Consider the following 6,695-nt stretch of genomic DNA (forward strand, 5'->3'; position numbering starts at 1 on the left):
ACACACTTGAGAGGAATCAAAAGCGTTTCTGCTGTAACTCCGAGTTTCACGGTTTTAATCGATCATCAGACAACAACTCACAGGTGTATATTCTTCTATGTACACTGGTACTGTACAGGTTGTGCCATGCAGTGGTGAGACAAGATATGCGTTTGGAAAAAGAGGTAGAGGTCAAGGCCAATTTCAATATCCAAGAGGCATCACAGTGTACCACAACAGGTTGTTAATTGCAGACGAGGACAACCATCGCATCCAGGTATGTTATCATGTTAATCTGGCAACAACGTCAACAATGATGCCGAATACGACAACAACTACAATGACAACGACGGCAACAACGATGAGGACGATAGAGACGACAGCGACAACAACAACAACAACGACAACGACAGCGACAACGACAGCGACAGCGACAACGACAACGACAACGACAACAACAACTACTACTACTACTACTACTACTACTACGTAATCTACTACAGCAGCAGCAGCAATGGAAGCAGTAGCGAGTTCAGCTTCATAATTATCGTTGGGACAGGTATTTGTAGGTGGTTGTTCCAAACTTTGGTGCTTACACTTCATTCTGATTGACTTGACACTTGACTGACTCATGACTGCCGTCTAGAGCCCATGATCAGCAAGTGGAAGGTTTGACTCAGAAAATCTGCAAAAAATGCCACCCTCTGCTATATGCAGTGTTCTGGGGAATTCCCCCTGTATCAGCTGAGCTTCAGAACGTTACTGTAATCTGTGCTCTGAGAGCACTGCAAAATGTGTTGCTCTCTGGCAAGAGCCGAGATCCAAAATTTGGAGTAGCCACCTTCTTCAATTATATCCACTGAAATTGCAATATCTACATGTAGATCTGGAAATATAATTGTTTCTTTTTTGCATGTCTAGTGTGCATGAGACTTTACTGGTATTGACAACCCATCTATCGGAATATACACTGGACAGGGTCGGGCAGGAAAATACTCATCCAATCAGAAATGAATGTGTACGTTAGGCAAGTGCTTGTTGGCCATGTTCACCTGTTACTTGTCCTTTTCAGTGTAAGAGTGTATAGGCTGATGTGAAGTTAGACTCTTAAACATCATGTCTATACATCATGTCACAAGCCAAACAGTGTCTGTGCTACAATAAATACATACATAGTAATCAAATGTTGGTGCCAGGTCCATGTTTTACCTCAGGTTTTGAATTTTTACAGTTGCACACCAGTAACCTTATCATCACTACAGTCATAATGATAGTAGCTATGCACTGTGTGTTGGAGTATTATTCTTACACTCCTGTTATATCTATACTCTTGCTGTCACCACAGTGGTGTGTGTGAATGTTCAATTTTTTTATTCCTGCAATAGGTGATGACCGTCGATGGAGAGTATATCACTTCGTTCGGTTCTCGGGGCAGCGCTTTTGGTCAGCTGCAGGAACCGTATGATGTCACTACAGATGCCTACGGCAATGTGCTAGTCACAGATCGTGGCAATGGACGTGTTATGGTAAGGGAGAGCTGGTTGTCGTGTTCTTCTTTCTAAATACCTACAGGCAGAGAGTAGTACCCAGTACATATACAACAGTGGAGCATGGTCAGTTTGTTGCTAGTCTGTGATTCATGGTCAGTACAATCATCAGACAACACTGATATGAACACAGAAAGTGATGTACACTGCATGCACAGAGTACAAGTAAAGCAAGAGTACATTAGCTCTTACAGTTCAAAAAACAAGGGTACATTCTACTCTTACACTACTTTCTTGTATAAAAGTGTGTCTCACATGTAAGCTTGCAATGAATACTAGTACTAGCATGATTTCCAAAATGGTACCTCTGGCACATATGCTTTAGGGTTTACCTAGTGTCCATGCATACTCAGACTGTGTGCAGTGCTGAATGTCTGGAGAACAGAGCAAGGAATACAGTGGACACACATCAATGCTACAACCAAGTCCGGGACGTACTGTAGCTGTGTTCTTACTGTATGCTTGGCTTGCATGTTAACATTTAGAGAAATGCCTAATATAATATACGTGCCATGTTGTGGCGGATTCAGTTTACGGCGATGTAAAAGGACGTTGTTTGAGGTAAAGTTACTGAATCCCTGACCGAAATTGTCTCCATGGTGCTGGTTTGACGGCTATTCATCTTTCAATGAATGAAAACATACTTCAGAAGTAGCAAAGTGGTTTACACACCTATTGCATATACCTTATTTTCTGGAGTATTGTCATGACATCAGTCTGAGTCATGAATATTGTTTTTCTGTTCTGTGCCCACCATGTATTTGTGCCGGTGAATCACTGCGGTTTCACTTGTAACACGTATTTGATCCGATTTCTTGAACGCGGTGAATATTGCCACGTGAGTTTGGTTCTTCGCTGGCTTTTAAGTGATATTGGACGAGGAACGGTTTGGACAAATGGATTTTTGGGTTCTTCTTCTTCTTGCCAATCCGAATGGTATTTCAACTCTTGTTCTCTTTGCCTGGTGATATATCGCGACGAATAAAAGAACAAATCCAAGTCATTTCGCGACATGTATAAGCCGCACTTTAGACAGCAGTAATACATCCGAAGAGAAGCCGGTGTGGCATACTACGATGGTTAAATCAGCAGTGGTAAATGGGAAAGATGTCTCTATTTGGTGCCAAACCATTCAAATCGTTCAGATAGGGCTTTTTATTCCAGTGCGGCTTATACTCTGGTGTGGCTTATACTCCAGTGTGGCTTTTACTCCAATGTGGCTTATACTCCAGTGTTACTTATACTCCAGTGTGGCTTATACTCCAGTGTGGCTTATACTCCAGTGTGGCTTTTACTCCAGTGCAGCTTATACTCCAGTGCAGCTTATACTCCAGTGTGGCTTATACTCCAGTGTGGCTTATACTCCAGTGTGGCTTATATTCCAGTGTGGCTGCTACTCCAATGTGGCTTAACCATGCTCACCCATATCTTCCATGATACCATCATCCATACATGAATTGCGAATCATTCATCTGTCCCCGGGAAAAATTGCGATTCCGCGGCCGCGTTTTTTCCCGCATTTTGCGATTTTTTAAAGACCGCGTTTTCCGCGATTTCCGCCGTTTTTGTGCTTTTTTGTTGCACTACACGTACACACAGTGCACTGTTCGGTCAGCAACGTGTCATCGTGGTGGCTTAGTACTCAAATATGATGAGTTCTTACACCAGAGACTTGTAACTGATTGATTTCACTACGTACTCACTTAAAAATGCCTCGTATCAACTGAAAACTAGCCGCATAGCAATAATATTCACCGCATATTTACCGCATATATACCGCCAATTCACCGCAAATTATGCCATATTTGCCCGCAAATTACACCACAAATTCGGGGATTTTTTCCACGATTTTCCCCTGGGACAGATTCATGCACCCGCCATGCATCATTCATGGCTCACCCATACATCATTCATACATCATTCATACATCATCCATATATCATCCATACATCATTCTTACATCATTCATACATCATCCATACATCATTCATACATCATCCATACATCATTCATACATCATTCATACATCACCCATACATCATTCATACATCATTCATACATCATCCATACATCATTCATACATCATCCATATATCATCTATACATCATTCTTACATCATTCATACATCATTCATACATCATTCATACATCATCCATACATCATCCATACATCATTCATTCATCATCCATACATCATTCTTACATCATTCATACATCATCCATACATCATTCATACATCATTCATACATCATCCATACATCATTCATAAATCATTCATACATCATCCATACATCATCCATACATCATTCATACATCATTCATACATCATTCTTACATCATTCTTACATTATTCTTACATCATCCATACATCATTCTTACATCATTCATACATCATCCATACATCATCCATACATCATTCATACATCATCCATAATTATATCATCCATACATCATTCTTACATCATTCTTACATCATTCATACATCATCCATACATCATCCATACATCATCCATACATCATTTTTACATCATTCATACATCATCCATACATCATTCATACATCATCCATACATCATCCATACATCATCCATACATCATTTTTACATCATTTTTACATCATCCATACATCATTCATACATCATACATACATCATTCATACATCATTCATACATCATTCATACATCATTCTTACATCATTCTTACATCATCCATGCATCACCATGTGTAATAGGTAGCTGAGCGGAGGCGCGGTGCAATCAACACGAGTTAGCTTTTATTATTATTCTCTCAGGTACACACCTGGGATATATTATAAGTAAAAGAAGCGGCAAATAAATAGAACTTTCTCTCCGGTGCACACCTGGAGGTTGAATACTTCTTCTTCTCGGCTTTGTCGTTGCTATAAAATATCATGAAATCAGAAATGCGCTGCAGCTTTTATGCAACAGACGCCGTACGCTTACATACGGAGATACACTAAATATACACCATGTAAAGTTCCGTATTACTTCCGTATTACTTCCGTATTAGCCAGGCAGGGATACTACACGTGCATCATGCATGCACCATGCATCAACCATCTATAATGCATGTTATTCCTGTACGCTCACCAGTGTTGTCCATGTTCTCTGCAGGTGTATGAAGCAGAAACTTATACACCACTGGCTGAGTTTGGAAAAGGAGAGCTGGACCGGCCGACAGGTGTCTGCGTGACAAGTGAGGGCTTAGTAGCTGTTTCCTCTTTCCGTAATTACAAGATTTTCGTGTTTTGAAGTTTTCTTGTTAGACATCTGTCATCAGTTACCTGCTCACACTTTTGTATTCATCATAAAATAAATGACCATAGCGTGGTACAAACTGTTCTCGTATCCCGTCCTACTACCACCACCCCCCCCCCCCCCAACACACACACACACACACAACCCCTTAGTTGTACATACTAAAATAATTTCCAGTTGTCTTTTCTACACTTCTTGTTGAGAATATTGCTTTCCCCCACTCATCCGCCGCCTTGCTTGGTGACGTGTTCTATCTTACAGCACTCTCACATGAGCTGAACAAATCTCATGTATTTTATACCACAATACTTCGATTTCTTTAATGGATTAGGTAGATGCCGCAACAGTTATTCCACACCAGTTATTCTTAGGTAGCTTCTGGTTCCCGGTGTTTATTCACCCGGTTATCTCAGAAAAGAATGTTTGCAATTGCTAGAATACTATTTGTGTCCAGTGGTGGATATATTTTTGCATTGGTCCCTTCTTTTTCATTTTAATCCTTGGCTCTCCATCTGAGCTCATTATACATTATATGTAGGCTGTAATAGTTCTGAATTTTTTTAATTTTACTTGTTGGATAGTTTTCTCGCAGATTAATCATATGATTAGGATATCTATGCAACAGTTAGTTTGAATTGTTCACATCGAGATCACGTTTTCCTTGTACTGATTCTGTCGACTCACGTGGTTGGTGCACATGGTACAATCATGGTGCTTGTGTATGTGTATATGCGTGCGTGCGCGCGCGCTTGTGCATGCGTGCGTGCGTGCGCGAGTGTGCAAGCAGGCGTGCATGTTTTTGTGTGTGTGTGGCTACAAAAACCCACTTCATAGCTGTGTTGTGTGGATCACTGAGGCTGAATAGTTGCGGTCAATTCTTCAGCATTGCAAGCTGTTGAATCATGCAATCTTCGCACAAGTTGCTATTGCTTCTGCCGTAGCATCGCTACCATCACCTCCAGCGATGGACGTCGAAAAGTCAAAGGTGTGTGTTTGTGTTTTGGGGGGGGGGGGTGCGTGTTGATTGTGTTGAAAATAACGTGCAAGGTACCAGTGTTTGTAATGTTTTCTTCCATTAATGCAGTATCCTGTGTATAGCGGTGACCTCATAACGTGAACAGCATCCATACTGTATAGATAGTACTGTTTTGACCATAGCAAAGTCAAATCCTGATATAACCAACACCATTGTACAGGAGAATTACTTCTCTATAGGCCAGGTTCTTTATAACCGAAATGCACTCACACCATGCAAGCAACACAGCATGTAGTTCATGACAGTATGATTGGTTTAATATGTGAGACATTGCACTGGCGGACGGGCAATGTAGTTAGCATGCCGCCCCACAAGATGAAGAGATTGTGGTGGTTCCTTATCAACGAAAATTATTCGATATACTATAAAGGATCAATTTGTTTGTAAGGGTTAAGCCGTTTAAACAGGGACGTGGACTCTGATTCGCTATAATCACGAAATTCGCTACGTGCGAGTTCGCTACAAGTGGAGTCGATTGCATTCTGATATATTCCGTGTGGTGTACACCTTGTTTGTATAGGAGACGGATTCTCAAAGCTGCGCCTTTTCTTGTATGATAGTTTCAATAGTTTGTGTAGTATATGTCAGTTATAGTAGTCCGCAAAGTTGCTTTTCTAATTCTCATTATGATTAGCATGCAATGTACTACCTGAAGTACTGAATTTACTTCTTTTGTGCTCTATATTCTAATGCATCTTCTACCTCTTCTCCCTTACGAACATACTTTCTCATTTTCCATACTTATTTAGGAGAATCCCTTCGATAGGCATCTATTTGCCCCTGGAGGATCCGTGAAATAAAATCAATCAATCAATTAATCAATGTGGATTGGGCGGGACAGGGTTATGTATTGCTCA

General features: G+C 40.8%; 1 long non-coding RNA gene across 1 annotated transcript; it reads left to right on the plus strand.

The window, feature by feature from the left end:
• Window positions 1–2,166: 2,166 nt before the first annotated feature.
• On the plus strand, window positions 2,167–5,472 carry LOC135818254 (uncharacterized). Its single transcript, XR_010553644.1, has 2 exons — window positions 2,167–2,364; window positions 4,659–5,472. It is a non-coding gene; the product is annotated as an uncharacterized LOC135818254 (long non-coding RNA).
• The last annotated feature ends 1,223 nt before the right edge of the window (window positions 5,473–6,695 follow it).

This window comes from Sycon ciliatum, chromosome 5 (assembly GCF_964019385.1).
Source record: "Sycon ciliatum chromosome 5, ocSycCili1.1, whole genome shotgun sequence".
Classification (NCBI taxonomy): domain Eukaryota; kingdom Metazoa; phylum Porifera; class Calcarea; order Leucosolenida; family Sycettidae; genus Sycon; species Sycon ciliatum.